General features: G+C 42.0%; 1 protein-coding gene and 1 long non-coding RNA gene across 6 annotated transcripts in view; one reads left to right on the top strand and one right to left on the bottom strand.

Annotated features, from left to right (window-relative positions):
• The window catches only part of LOC147028914 (zinc finger E-box-binding homeobox protein zag-1-like), a 131,731-nt gene that overhangs the window by 43,578 nt on the left and 71,686 nt on the right, over positions 1-16,467 (bottom strand). The window lies entirely within an intron of this gene.
• LOC147028915 (uncharacterized) lies at positions 8,057-9,017 on the top strand. The gene is made up of 3 exons (XR_015057771.1): positions 8,057-8,342; positions 8,440-8,603; positions 8,701-9,017. It is a non-coding gene; the product is annotated as an uncharacterized LOC147028915 (long non-coding RNA).

Here is a 16,467-nt window from a genome sequence, read left to right on the forward strand (position 1 = left end):
CTTTTCGTTCTCCATTTTGTTTCCCGGCTTGGTGCGACGCATCGGCCTCTTCTTGGAGTTGGTTCCTCAGGGAAGCGACTCATCGACAGGAAGGATCGGCGCCTCATCTCACCGGCATGTGTTGAGCAGCACGGGAGGATTCGTGGGAGCTAGGGAAGGAACGCGGCTCACGGCGATTGGATCCAGCTCGCTCTCGCTGGAGCTCAGGTCCGGACAAGTTGAAGACCGCACGAAGTGGAAAGGTTAGAATCAAGCTCTGAGTTCCAGATCACCTGTCCTCCGAGCTGGAGCTCGTGATTAAAGGCCTCAGCCACCGTTTCGTGTGTGTATGTGTGTGTGTGTGTGTGTGTGTGTGTGTGTGTGTGTGTGTGTGTATGTGTGTGTGTGTGTGTATGTGTGTGTGTGTGTGTGTGTGTGTGTGTGTGTGTGTATGTGTGTGTGTGTGTGTATGTGTGTGTGTGTGTGTGTGTGTGTGTGTGTGTGTGTGTGTGTACGTGTGTCCATGGGCCCGTCTAATAAGTAGGAACTGCTGTTTAGTGTAAATGACTGCATATAATAAGTAGACGGTTGTTGTTCTTTTGTCATGCTTTTGTTGCTTGTATAATTGCATACGTGTTTTGCCTTATATAATTGCATACGTGTTTCATTATAATAAATGTCCTTGTGTGAATGTAAACCTGCTCGTTGCGTCCATTCCCTCATTGACTGAACATTTCGTGTGTTGGGAGTTAGTAAGCCGTTGGTTTGCCGTAATAGGGGGACATTTGGACCGACGGTTCTCGGCGATTACGCCGTTCGGAATCGTGCAGGGACAAGCTCGCCTCGGCGGTTTGTTCCGTACGAGTTCCGTCGAGGGTGGAATACCCCGGTAGTTGGATCACGTGGGTATTTAGGTACATTGAAGATTGGCAATCGACCCTACCCCACGTGATCTGCCGATTGGCGTATTTTGGTTCTTGTACAAGGACCCGTCGCTCGTAGTTATCCGGGCAGCGATCTATATTCCGGGCGATCAGTCGGACCGACTCGACTTGGCGGTTCCGTTCAGAGCGGTCGGTTGGCGGCTGACCCCCGGCCAGTGACAATTGGTTGTCAGGAGTACGATTCGGCCCCCTCAGCCTCCGTAGCAAAATTCACGGAGTCAGATCAGGGGTATACGGAGCAAACCCCCCCCGCCCCCCCCCGTGTCCTCAAATTACGAGCGTTATAAATTTTATTCCCAGCACGTAAAATGTTCAGCCAAGGCGAGCAGGGGCAGGAGGGATTAGGAATGGATTTGGAAATGTTAGAATCTATGGCTCAGGACGAAATGACCATGCAGGACACTCCCATTATGCAGGTTGACTATTCCCCGCAAATAAATGCAGAGTCCGCAATCGGCGCAGCGGCGGGGGCCGCGGTGTATGACACCCCCCCTCCCCTCCTCTGTCAAAATCCCTCCTCAGTCCCCGGTGGATCCGCGCCCGATAATGGCGAAGCGACTGCCACCGGGCCACCTGACATGGGCCAGCTATAAGAAATATTGCTGGCAAAAATGGATGAGAATGTGCAAACGCTGCGGGGTGAGATGCAGAGCGTGGGGCGATGCCTGCAGGCGGGCAGAATGGCAATTGAGAGGGGCGAAACACAGGCAGTGGAGCTCAAAATGGCGGCGCCACGTGTTGGAGCGAACGAGCTGAGGGGGAGTGTGGACTGTGTCGGTCGCGCGGTGGAGGACAAAGTAATTCGGGAGACGCGTTGGGCGAGACTCGAGCAGGTGACAGAGAAAGTGACGGTGACACAGAGGGAAAAATTAAAAGGGGTGACGGAGACGTGTACGGCAAGACACGTCGAGACGAGGGAAATAATAAACGAGGTGACAGAAATACCAGAGCCACGGGGAATAGAACAGGAAACAGAGACGAAAAGCCAGGAAGAAACGGAAATAATAAACGAGGTGACTGAGATAAAGCAAGTAGAGGAGAAATTCCAGGTAATTGACGAGCACACACAGGTAGGCATAGTGAGGGACAATGGGGTTGAGCTGGGGGAGTGTTTTGTGACCCGGTGCGAACAGCAGGATAGCCTCCTTCGGGAACGAGGTTAGGGACTGTGCCCCCTTGAGGCGAATTGCGAAGAGGAGAGTCCGCTCGAGCCTTGCAAGGTAAAGGGGGCAAGTGCTGTGAATGGGTGCACGTGGAGCTTGGGGGTTATGGAAACCCCGGGACCCCTTAAGGTGGTGCTAATTCCCAGCGTGGTTGTTCCAGTGTGTGTGGTGTCGAAATGTGTGTTTGCGAGTGTGCCAAAATGCGTGCTTTCCAGCACGCATGGTGTGGATGAAACACCGCGTGTGGATGAAGCACCGTGTGTGAGTGGTATGGTGTGTGTGAGTGAAAGGCGATGTGTGAGAGAGACAGCGTGTGTGAGGTCGCTGTACGTGAGGGAGATGACAGTCGGTATGCGGGAGAACGCAACCGCATCTCCGTGTCCGAGTGCCATGGTGGAGTGTGTGAGCGTCGTGGCACGCAGTAGTGTGTGCGTTGAACGGCGACGGCGACGGGACCAGATGAAGGACAAGGGCCGAGTAGCGGCCACAGCTATTTTGAGCACCATGCCGGGTTTGCACAGCAGCGAGCGCGGGGTCCGTGCTGTGCTACGCACAAGGCCACCACATGAACGGCTGCGCAGGTGAAACCCAGTCCGGAAACGCCAGTGGTGGATGTTAGCCGATCCCACGGACGGACAGAAGCTAGGCTGGATTCGGAATTTGGACCGGATGGGTTCTCCACGCTAGCGTGTTTGTAAAGCTCCGACGAGCAGAGCACATGTGTTCGCGTGGGGAACCCCTCAAAACGCGGGGCTTGCTTTGAGATGGGCAGAGTGACGTCATGGAGGCACGTGTGTTTGGAATCCGGCAGAAGGGAATTCCTGCCGGATGGTACCGTCCAAGAGGGACGAGGTGCGCGGGGCACAAGCAGCTGCCATGACGTCACGGAAAAAGAGTGCGGCTGTGAGCTGCCACGCTGGTGGTGCGCATTATGAAAAAAAAAAAGAGTTGAGAAAAGCAAGCCTCGCTTCGGGGGAACAGGATTCCCAGGCAAGGGGTGGAAGACCCCCTTGTGGGGGCACAGGAAGTACTAGTTAGGGGGATGGGATAGCGATAGTTAGACCGGCTTCATGGGGACATGGGTTGTACCTCATGGAGCCCGTTGAATGGATTAGTGAGAGGGATTTCAGTTTAGATTTAGGAAATGGGAATTTTTGGATTTTTGGAGACACGGACAGACTGGAAATGTGAAGTGGAGGCGTAGCTTAGCTACGTAGAGTAAATGGAATGTGCATGAGTTTTAAGGGATGACGAGGGAGCACGAGTTCGTCAGGGGATTTAGTTCGAAGGATGGCAGTGTGGAGTGTTGGTGTGAGTTGCGAAATGGAAAGTGTGTGAGGAATGAGTGCAGCACAGTGGGCCCAAGTGTGCGAGTGGAGCGAATGTAGAATGCATGGTGCGAATGACTGGTTGGGGAGAGGAGTGATTCCCACCCAAGTGACCCCGGAGTCAGTTTAATGTTAGCGAGTGGGTTATTCAAATTTACTAACAGGAGGTCGTTTTGTTGTTGGTGTCCAGAGAAGGCACGAAACCCGTTTGGAGGGGTGCAAGAGTTCATGGACCGGCTGGGAGCGTGGCTGTGGAAAGTTGAGTATTTGTTTAGTGGGCACCCCAGGCACCGGACTAGTCGGCCAGAGTAGGCCAAGGGCCCAAGAGGGGCCGGGATAGTGTAGTGGGCACGGGCGACGCGTCGGAAACGGGACCCGTAGCGCCAGAATACCATGGGAGCAGTGCAGTGGGCACGGGCGACCCTCGGAAAGGGACCTGGGGCATCAACACGCCACGTGGGCATCGGACGGGGGCAATGCCAGAGAGGGCAACCCCCCGCGTTGTAGGGAGCAGCTAAGCTCGGAGGCAGCCAGTGGGCCTGGGGGTGCCATGGTTAGAGTTCGGCAGAGGGGGAGTTCCTGCCAGTTGAGCCACGCTGCCCAAGCCAGGAAATTGTGCGAGGGCACGTATGAAAATTTGAGGGCAAGGCCCAAATTTATAATGGACACAAACACAGGCAACGGGAATCATGGTTTTTAGAACCGATAGTTTTAAAGTGTGAGGCGTTTTTGGAAATCCCCAGAGTAGTTTCAGGTTAATGAATGTTAGGGTAGATAGGAGATGTACCCCTTCGCACCATCCATCCCTTCGCTCGTTGTAGGCCACTGGACTCACATTGGTAGGTCGCTGAACTCTGAGGAGGCCATTCTGAGGCTTAATTGGGCCTCGAGACAGGACGCGAGTTTCTCCCTATTCCTCTCGAGAGGGAACGTAGGGGTTGGGAGTAGGCGAGGTGGACATGATAGGCTAGCCGGACAAAGACAATAAAGGGGTTAGGGAGACAATTATAAAAGGGAAATAAAAATAAAGAGGGGCAAAATTTTGTCGTGTTGTGTGGCAAATTAAGGGAGTGGGTATGGACAGAGCCAGGCAAAGGTGATAGAGTGGGGGGAGACAGTAGGCTAGGTCTGAGCTCGCCTTCAGAGCGGCCGGCACTACCGCACTCACTCCAGACCTGATGGAACCACACCAGAGGCCGGGCAGCTTCACCTGCCGGCCTGTTGTGCTGCAGCTGCCTGTTCTGCATGGGCTTACCTTGCCATGCCTAGTTTCCTGCCTCTGCCATGACCCCATGCATGCTAGCCCTTGTTTGTGTTTGCCCCTGAATCCATCCATTACCATGCGTGCCAGGACCATCCAGTTTTGTGAGGACTGCCCTGCAGGTAGCCTGTGCATCCAGTCCATTTTTGTGTTTTGCGACCATCTCCATCCATTCCCCTGCACCAAAGACTTTGCTATGACTTTTGCCTTTCCTCTTTCACAGATCACAAGTCCTGGGCCATGGTTAGTGTGATGTAATAGATAAGTTAAGATTGTAAATACATGGAACCCCACCTGCATGTTTGTTTTAGCACCGGCAATTTTAGTTAAGTTGTCCGAATGAGTCTGTGAGAATTTCTTTAGTGAGTTACGCAGCGCATTAGGTTATTTATTTTTGGGACACGTATAAAGAAATGTCGCACTCAGGGATCCGAAGGTAGAACGTACGAGGGGAAAACATACACATGCTGGTCACACGAAAATTTGACGACTCGGGACGAGTCTGTAAAAAGGGGAGGGGGTAGTGTTACAAATTTGGAATTCAATTGCACACAACATACAGGTTCCCTTAGTCAGCTATGTTGATAAGTGCATGTTCCCGAGATAGCTCACCTTTCATTGTTTAAATGTTCAGAGATCCATTAGATGCGCTGCGGATCGATTTAATAGGGAACCAAACAATGGAGACGTCCCTCCCCCTCTTCTGCGAAGAGAAAGAAGAGCCCTGCCATCCCGTGACGTCAACAACTCCCTCCCACCCGTGGTTGAGCGGGGGGTGGATCACGAGGGCATGAGCCACACCGGGTGCGGGGGAGGGGGTGCAAAGGATAAAGTGGACATCTTTTATTTGTTCAAAAAGAGTCCCCTGGGAGTCCCGTGGTGGGGCTGAGTTCGTGGGCTGAGTTCGGGTGGGAGTCCCGTGGCACAGTTCGTGAAGAGTCCCGTTCTGAGTCCCATGTGCAGAGTTTGTGTGCCGAGTCCCGTGGGAGGAGTGAGCTTTTTTGCTTCGGAGAGAGCAGTCGTTCAGCAGGCCATTGGGTCCTGCTTGGCTTGCTTGGTTTGAGGCCTTCGGAAGCTTTTTGCTTCGGCTGGCTCAGTGAGCTTCTGCTGCTGCTTTGTTTTGGAAGGAACTTGAGCCGGTTCTTCGGCTCGAGCTGCGAGTGGAGGCTTCTTCCTCTTCTTCCTCTCCTTCTTGGTTCGTGGAGCTTTTTGTTCTCCATTTTGTTTCACGGCTTGGTGCGACGCATCGGCCTCTTATTGGAGTTGGTTCCTCGGGGAAGCGACGCATCGACAGGATAGAACGGCGCCTCATCTCACCGGCATGTGTTGAGAAGCGCGGGAGGATTCGCGGGAGCTCGGGAAGGGACGCAGCTCACGGCGATTGGATCCAGCTCACTCTCGCTGGAGCCCGGGTCCGGACAAGTTGAAGACCACACGAGGTGGAAAGGTTCGAATAAAGCTCTGAGTTCCAGCTCACCTGTCCTCCGAGCTGGAGCTCGTGATTAAAGGCCTCAGCCACCGTTTATTGTGTGTGTGTGTGTGTGAGTGTGTGTGTGTGTGTGTGTGTGTGTGTGTGTGTGTGTGTGTGTGTGTGTGTGTGTGTGCACGCGCGCGTGCGTACGTGTGTCCGTGGGCCCATCTGATAAGTCGGAACTGCTGTTAAGTGTAAATGACTGTACATAACAAGTGGACCGTTGTAGTTCTTTTGTTGCTTGTATAATTGCATACGTGTTTTGCCTTATATAATTGCATACGTGTTTCATTATAATAAATGTCCTTGTGTGAATGTAAACCTGCTCGTTGCGTCCATTCCCTCATTGACAGAACATTTCGTGTGTTGGGAGTTAGAAAGCCGTTGGTTTGCCGTAATAGGGGGACATTTGGACCGAGGGTTCTCGGCGATTACGCCGCTCGGAATCACGCACGGACAAGCTCGCCTCGGCGGTTTGTTCAGTAAGAGTTCCGTCGAGGGTGGAATACCCCGGTCGTTGGATCACGTGGGTATTTAGGTACATTGAGGATTGGCAATCGACCCTACCCCACGTGATCTGCCGATTGACGTATTTCGGTTCTACTACAAGAACCCGTCGCTTGGAGTTATCCGGGCGGCGACCTATATTCCGGGCGATCGGTCGGGCCGACTCGACTTGCAGTTCCGTTCAGAGTGGTTGGTTGACAGCTGACCCCCCGGCCAGTAACAATATATATATATATATATATATATATATATATATATATATATATATATATATATATATATATATATATATATATATATATATATATATATATATATATATATATATATGCCTGGTGTTGGCGCAGTGGTAAGGGCAGCGGCTTGGGATCCAAAAGGTCCTGAGTTCAAGCCCCGTTGGTCCACTGAATTAATACACCAGGGGGTTGACTCAACCTGTCATCCTTCCGAGGTCGGCGAAATGAGTTCCAGTATACTGGGCCGGTGTATACCCTGGTTAAAATAGATATACCATATCCCTGTGTCATAAGAGGCGACCAGGGTTGCGTCAGGAAGGGCATCCGGCGTAAAACGTGCCAAATCACTATGCGGATCATACGGATGATCCGCTGTGGCGACCCCTATCGGGAGCAGCCGAAAGAAGAAGATATATGCACACGTATACATACATATATATATATATATATATATATGTATATATATATATATATATATATATATATGTATATATATATATATATATAAGTAGGGTAAGAATACTGATTCTGGCTCACTTTTCCCCATGTAAATGAATGGGGGATTTTCAGCGATTTATATTTTTTTTCCCTAAAAATAAATCCCCTTTTTATCCCAAGGTATATTTATTTGTCTCCCCTTTTAACTTGGAGGTTGAACCTCATTGAATTGAACAGCTCACTCATTGAACCTATAAAGATTTGTTCATTCTCAAATTCCTTCAATAGTTTAATTTTCTTTGCACAATAATCCCCATCTAAAATATTGACAAACAAAACATTTGAATCTTTATATTTTTTAAGATACCCCATTTGTGCCATTACGAAATGATAAACTTCTCTTAATGCTCTTGTTTGACCACCTCCTGAGCCACAGGTTATTTTTTGTTAAGCCCCGCCCACTTTTCTTTAAGCCCCGCCCACTTTTGTTAAGCCCCGCCCACTTTTCATAAGGTAATTTTTCTAAGCCACGCCCACTTTTCCTAAGCTCCGCCCACTTTTGCTAAGCTCCGCCCACTTTTCATGAGGTATTTTTCTAAGCCACGCCCACTTTTCCTAAGCCCCGCCCACTTTTGCTAAGCTCCGCCCACTTTTCATAAGGTATTTTTCTAAGCCACGCCCACTTTTCCTAAGCTCCGCCTACTTTTGCTAAGCCCCGCCCACTCTTACATCATTTCCAGTTCATCTCTGACTCACAAAGAAATCACTAGAAAATTACAGGATGTTATGGTTTTGAAAAATTTCCCAATGAAGGCTTGCCTAGGCTTGCCCAGGGAATTTCCAAAGGAAACCACACCCACCAGTCTTTCTCTATAAAAGCTTCAAACCCAGGCTCCATTTTAAACATTTGTTCTTGCTGGCAATGGTGTTCTGTGTGCTTGTCTCAAACTCTCTGTCTTCTATGGAACTAAACCTTCAAGTTGATGAACTGGATTCAAACCTCTTATCTATTGAGGTAAGATTTTTTATTTTCCTATTTTCAAACTTTGATTGAAGCATACTCATTTAATAATTAAATAACTTAATTAATACATTATTATTTTCTCTCACAGGAAATTGTATCTGAAAATACTGCTTTTGCTACAACTTGGGGGAAATTGTTGGCTTGGTTGAAGACCTTGAGTGGGATGACTTTGGTGTTCCTTGGAACTCTCTGTCTTCTATGGAACTAAACCTTCAAGTTGATGAACTGGATTCAAACCTCTTATCTATTGAGGTAAGATTTTTTATTTTCCTATTTTCAAACTTTGATTGAAGCATACTCATTTAATAATTAAATAACTTAATTAATACATTATTATTTTCTCTCACAGGAAATTGTGTCTGAAATACGAAATGAAAATACTGCTTTTGCTACAACTTGGGGCGAAATTGTTGGCTTGGTTGAAGACCTTATGAGCGACCAAGACCCACAGAACGAGTTCGTCCTTGATGACCCAACCAAAGAGTTATACCTTGGAGACCAGCAAAATCCTGAAAAAGAGTTTTACAGCAATAGTACTCATTGTGAGTTATCAAGACAATACCCACTGAACAAGTTATACCTTGATGAGCCAGAATACAAGTTTTACCTTGGAGACTCACAAATTTTGAAAAAATCAGTAAATGAGTTCTGCCTTGATGGTTTAAATAACTACCTTGGAGACTCAGGAAAAGGGTTCTGCCAAGATGGTTCTAAATATGGGGCCTACCTTGGAGACTCACAAATTTTGAAAAAATCAGTAAATGAGTTCTGCCTTGATGGTTTAAATAACTACCTTGGAGACTCAGGAAAAGGGTTCTGCCAAGATGGTTCTAAATATGGGGCCTACCTTGGAGACTCACAAATTTTGAAAAAATCAGTAAATGAGTTATCCTTAAGAGACTTTGTAAGTTGGTTTTACTTTGAATACTTGAAATGTGGGTTCTGGATTGATAACTCACAATGTGATACATATCTTGGAAACTCAACGGGAATGTGGTTATACCTTGAAGACTTGGAAAGTTGGGTTTATGTTGGACACTTAAAACTTTTTTGGGGGCTTTTATTTATTTATTTATTTATTTATTATTATTATTATTTTATTTATTTATATTTTGGAGACTTTTGGAGTTGCTATCACTCTTTGGGATCTAAACCTATCGATGTAGTTCTTTGTCGGATGGTGCTTGATGGGAGCAAGATCAAGAAAGTTCTGGGAAGAAAGTGCAGGCTTACTCCCCCTTTCTACGTCATCAAACCTGAAAGCCTTAAAAGACAGAATTGGAAGAAGAAAAAAAACGTAAAAATATATATATATATAGGTGGAAATCTCATTTTGAAAAAGACATTGTGTTGGGCGAGGATTGAGTTGGGGTTGAGATTTTGAATGTGAGGGTTGGGGTTGAGATTTTGAATGTGAGGGTTGGGACACACACACACATACACATCAACAAACAAAAGTTAAGCCTTGACTATTCAGTTGAGGATTCTGTGTTTGGGGTTCACAGATCTAAGAACGTCCCCCTTGACACACATTATATACTGTTATACACCTCGGACTTGGCCCTCGAGTGTCCACAACGGTGTATAGTAGGAGGGAGTGAAGCGCCAACCTATTGCTCCCATTACACACACACACACACAAACAAAAGTTAAGCCTTGACTATTCAGTTGAGGATTCTGTGTTTGGGGTTCACAGATCTAAGAACGTCCCCCTTGACACACATTATATACTGTTATACACCTCGGACTTAGCCCTCGAGTGTCCACAACGGTGTATAGTAGGAGGGAGTGAAGCGCCAACCTATTGCTCCCATTGCACACACACACACAAACAAAAGTTAAGCCTTGACTATTCAGTTGAGGATTCTGTGTTTGGGGTTCACAGATCTAAGAACGTCCCCCTTGACACACATTATATACTGTTATACACCTCGGACTTAGCCCTCGAGTGTCCACAAAGGTGTATTATATGCTTAGTTTTGTCTTTTGTAATTCCTGTGAATAAAATGAACCTAAAATCTCTTCCCCTTCCAAATCATATATTTTATAAGTCCAAGGAACTGTATCTATTACATCAACAATTTTAAAAAGTTCTTTCGTCCATCGTTCAGTAAAACCCTTTTCAAAATGAGATTTCCACCTATATATTCTTACGATATCACCAACTTTGAACTTAGGTTTTCTGACATTAATCTCTTTTTCATATTTTAATTTTGTAAATGTTTCTGATGGCTTCATATTCGTTGACGTGTGAATCGTGTCATTATACTTATCCACAATATCCTGAATAAAAGATAACCATTGTTGTGAACCGAGTTGTGTGAATTTTTTATATAGTCTCTCTTTTAAGGTACGATTAAAACGTTCAACAACAACTGCCTTCCCTTCATTAAAGGTACTGTATAATGTAATACTGTTATTTTTTAAAAATTCATAAATGTCTTGTTATAAAACTCTCTACCCTCATCAGTCCACAATTTCTTAGGTTTTCTCTTACTTTTATTAAATATCTGTTGAAAAGCTAACACAAGAGTATTACCTGTTTTGTTTTTAAAGGGACAACCCACGCATATCTACTCCTCAAATCAATAACGGTTAAAGCATACTTGTACCCCTTATCATTATTGAGTTCAATCAAATCAGCAGACCAGATATAATCAACTTCCTTGGAATAAACTTTCCTTCTCTGAAACTTTGTGAATATTGGTTTATGTAATTCATCAGCTAATTGCTCTTCAGTCTTAATGGCATCATTAGAGCCTATAAGTTTTTTGAATTTCCAAGTCCAAGTTTCAATTTAGCACTAGTCATCTTCTTCACGATGAACCTATCAACTTTTTCTGTCAAGGTTGGATTTTTGTATCAGAGACAAATTATATAACATTTCTCTATCGGCTTCATGCTTTTCTTCCAACGTTGTGGTATTCCCATAATCAATATCGTGTCTCATGCACACTTCATCAACTCTATTGATTGGTTTACTCCAGGATTTAGGATTGTCTGCCTCATCTAATCTTTTATCCAAGTTTGTGCCTGGACCACAGAAAGAATACCCTGGAAGATGTAATTCCCCTGGTATTCCAGTAGTTGTAAATTTACTTCCTGATAAAAACTTTTGTATATCTCCTCCGAGTTTGTGTTTGGAGATAAATTGATTTTTTTTTGAACCACACACCGAACATATACCTTTTTGTATAACCCTGTTATTTTTACTTTTAATATATGAAATATTTTTAGTATTAGTTTTCTTTTTACATTTGAGACAATAACTCATTTATTTATGAGAAAAATTTCTGCAGAGTGCAAAAACCTTTTTAGTTTCCAACATGCACATTTGAATCTTAATTTTTAAAACATAAAGAATCCTTAGAAATGCCTTCACTCTCTCCTCCATTTATTTAAGAAAAAACTTGAATTAAAATACATGTCTTCTCGATGTCGATAGTCTTGTCGAAAGTATTGTAAATAGACTTTTTAATTCTTTGTATTCCTCCCTGGTGAGATAAGTTAATTTCTTTAATACCTCTATTCTTTTTTGAATCTCACTGGTTTCCATATTTTGATATTTATTCATTCTCTCTCTTTCCTCCCTCTCTCTCTTCTCTCTTTCCTCCTTCTCTCTCCTCCTCCTCCTTTTCCTCCTCTTCCCTCTCTTCTTCAACTCCTTCCTCATCCCTTACTATACTTGAATCGTTTACACCCCATAGAATATTATACATATATTCATCAGGATTTCTTGTTATTCCTGTATCCAAAATAATTTTTTACAACAGGATACCAATAAAATTTCTTTTGAATTTCTAAAAGAGCCTTACCTTTTCTTAACCTTATAATTTTTTCATTATTTAACATTCTAATTAAATCTAAAGTTGTTGGTTTATCAACATCAGCATAATGCCAATCTTTTATTGAAAATACCTCATTCTTATGTTGTAGAACATATTTATTAAAATACCGAATACCCTTTTCTTGAAGGTATGCTTGAACACAGAAATGATAATTTTCTTGAAGCCTTCTTGCTGTCATTTATGTATTAGAAATATATGTTAGAATAATATTATGGCACGAAACACCTCCCCATCTTCCCATAGTTAAATCATTTTGTATTTCCTTACTTATTATATATAATCCTGTTTTTTCTGTTTTCATGAGATAAACAAGGGCAAAACCATTATTATATTTACCCTTATTAAATTCTTTTATTTGTTGTTTACTAATCGTGGCTCCACAAAACTCATTCTCGATACCAAGTGGATAATATTCTTCCTTACGAGACTGATTTAATTGTTCCAGGTCTTCGAGGTTAATTTTAAATGACCAATTATACCCTAAATCATTCATATCATACCCCCATTGTTCTATTCTCATACAAACGATACGCCCTTCTTTATAAAAATTTATTTTAATTCGAACTGTGAATTCTGTATGACCTGGAGATAATATCAACACTTCTGTATCTTTAGAATACACAGCCGTTTTATTTAAGTATATATATTGTGATAAATCGCTTAATCTCACCAAGTCATTCGCGTCAGTCGGGCTTGGATAATTTTTTAATTTATAAGCATTTTTCATGTTAATATTTTTGTTTATATTATATTTATGTCGTTCAGCCTGTGCCTTTGTGTAATAATTTGATAAATCAATATCCAGTTCTTGAGATACACCAAAGATAGAACCATCTTTACCAACATAAGTCATTTATATTAGATTAAAAATAATATCATAAAATTTTTTATTTTTGTTGAGTTGAAATAACACATATAGACATAATTGACCACAACACTTGGAATTTAATTCTTGGACTTGAAATGTTTGATAAACACCATTCTGTAAGAATTTTATGACTTCAACAGGTGGTGGAAGACCAAAACTATCAAAATAATATTTGTCTTGACTATTAAAAATACAAACCCAATGAGAACCGTTCCCATCATTATCTTCTAAGTTCATAATAATATTCTTTGTATGTTTCGACACATTTGTTAATTCATCTCTCATACAAATAACCACATTATGAATTTTTAATTTCTTACAATATTTGGCAAGTTGTAAATTTGATGTTGTATTCTTTCCAAATTCTTTCAACCACTCATCAATGCTCATTTATTTATTAGAAAGATATAATCCATTACCTCTTTTCGTTAATTTTACACCTGCTTGTGCTATAGAAGAAAGCATATCTCCAACTAACAATCTCGCTTTATCAGGCAGACCTTCAAGTTTTTCAGCAAAATCTACAATTACACCACTTCCACTAATTTGTTTCTCCAACTCTTTGTTATGTCTTTCCAATTCTTTTTGAGCCTGGAGTTGAGCCTTCCTTTCGTTGGCAGTTTTGACCGCTGTTGAAATACCACCCGTCAATGCTCCAACCGCACTTAAACCAGCAAATAAAGGAATTAGAAATGGGAGAAATCCTCCACTCGTCTCTCTTATTGAATATTTTTTCAACATTGGTTTTGTCATTTTAATTTTAAGTGAGCCAGTGTCATTCAAGATTTTAACCTGTTCTCTTGTGAGCAAAACATCAATTCTTACTGCTCCTTTTCTCTGAATTGTATTAACGTTAATCGTACAAGGCTTTTGATTTTGAACACAAGATGATAGTTTATGAAGATTGATTTGATTAACATATACCCCAGTTGGTACTTTGCCACTCATTTATTTAACAAAAAATTATGTGAGACTAATCATCACACCATTATCTGTATTAATCTGCAATTCTGTTTCTTCCAAAAGCAAACAATATGTATCAACTTCTTCACTCTCTCCTCTTTCAATGTATAGGGAAGTATCCACTCGATTAGACTTTATAGTTTCTTTTTGAGCGCTCAGGTCAAACGTATAGATTGTATACAAACTTTTAAATGCTGTCATATCCAAAATAGGTTCTTTATTTCCATTACTTTCACACACCTTTTGGTAAGACTTGTATGCTTCAGCAAAATCATTTTTTTCCCAATTAATTTCCAATCTATCTCGTGGATAAAATGTTCCATCTAGAGAAACGCGAAGTTGTTTCACCTTAGCATTATCACTCAATGCATTATTCTTATCAGTCGCAGTATCACCATCTGGCTTTTTAAAAATCATCCACAGATATCGTGGCTTTCCTTCCAGAACACCCAAATTCCACGTGTAAGTAGTTTGATTGAGTTTAACGTGTTGACATCTTCTTTTGAGGTATGATACACTGAGTGGTTTTTTTGAGTTAAGTCTTCGATTCAACATCTCTTCTGTTTTAAGATTAGGAGTATATTCACTGATATACCAACTCATCTCCTCAATTACAAATTTATTCTGATCACCAAAAGCATTACCAACACCAAAAAGAAATCTATTTTCATTATCATTCCTTTGTAGTTGAAATCTAATTTTAAGACCATACAGAACTTTATCATAATCACAAAATCCAAATATACCTTTAAGAGGAACTGCCACAGTAAAACTATTTTCTGCTTTTGTATCATCATTATACATTCCTTTCCTTTGAATATATCCAGGGTCTGTGTTTGTTCCCGTTGACATATCAGGAATAAAACCTTCGACAGACCCCTTTCCCATTCTATCACTGAATGTATAGAGTGTAAATTTCATCATTTCAGATACAGCAGAGACATAATCAACCGCTTCAACTTCTTGTGTTCCAATATACAATCGCACACTATCAAACATTTTCCAGAAGAAATCATTTACAAGTGTAGCGTTTGTGTTATTCCCAGCCTTAGTGAATTTAAATTTACACAACAAGAAACTTTCGGAGAGATTCAAATAGGTTTGTTGATTATTTATTTCAAAACTTTTTGTACCATTTGTATTCCAGTCTGTTCCAGTTATTGCATTTACCTTGAAGTAATCTTCTTTTTTAGTGGAGTTTGAGATAATAATAGTATCATCCAAATCATAGATACTATCAATTGCTTCCATACTTGTATTTATTTAGGAAATTAGATGTTAAAACTTTTGAAACCCTGATCCAAGTATTTGAATTATTTTCTGTCGTTCTTGGGGAGACAACTGAGTTTTACCTTTCTTAATTTCTTTTATTGCTTGTAATTTATGAGATTCTTTCTGAGCATCTTTTATACTCTTTACAGCACCTGCTACATTTCCCACAGCAGAAGCAGTTGAACCAATTAGGTCTTTATGTTTAAGAATAGTAGAACCAATACCCATGAGAGTATCAATTATCCCATCTCCTCTAAATTGATGTCCAACACCCCTTTGTCTCTTAGGTTTATAGTATCCTCTACCAAGATACATACCTTCACCCTTGTAGTACGGGGAAAGGAACATCCCATCCCCTGTAATTATTTTATATTTTCCCAACTCGTGCTTCCTCACAATAACCATCGTATTTATTTATTGAAAAACTTCACGTAGGTGAATTCTGATGGATATAACTTCTCCATTAAAAGAAATCACACGATTATCTTGGTCGGTTATCCTAAAATTTACTCTGTGTATGGTTTTTCCTGACACAGGTAGATAAACCAAATTTTTAGGCTCCATATTGAATTTATAACCAATTGGGGTTGAGTATGCGCTGAATGAAAATATTGTATTTGTTTTTAATCCATCATTATAAGCACCATCAATCAAATCACAGTGAATTAACACCGAATTTATTCCTGAGGATATTTGAATGACATTATCACTGTAAAACGTCCCATTAGTTTCAATCTTTTTTGAGGAGAAACCTAATAACTCTCTAAATGAATTATCAATTGTGAAATCAACCTTGTAGTTATTTTTAACTTTAATCGTTGATTTTGAAGTATGTTTTTGAATGTTTATAACAATATTTTTGGTTCATCACCCTGTTCTTTCATAAGACGAGCAATTTCGGAAGATATTTGAGAAATCTCGTATGCTCCGGTGAGACTGTTATCGTTTTGTATCCACTTCCCGGATTATAACTAAACTTGTCATTTTTCTCGGTTATATTAAATAAGGTATTATAAGTCTCCATGGACAATAAAGATGCCTCATATTCTTTTGTTGTGTCAAGTTGTAGTGGGTATGGGAATGAAGATGTGTGGTCGCTTGTTGTGAAATTAAAACTCAGGATTGTGCTTCTCATCTTATTTAATATGAGTTAAAATGTCTTTAT

Source organism: Eptatretus burgeri, chromosome 4, assembly GCF_056783735.1.
Source record: "Eptatretus burgeri isolate ZD-2024b chromosome 4, Ebu_testis_v1, whole genome shotgun sequence".
In the NCBI taxonomy this organism is placed as follows: domain Eukaryota; kingdom Metazoa; phylum Chordata; class Myxini; order Myxiniformes; family Myxinidae; genus Eptatretus; species Eptatretus burgeri.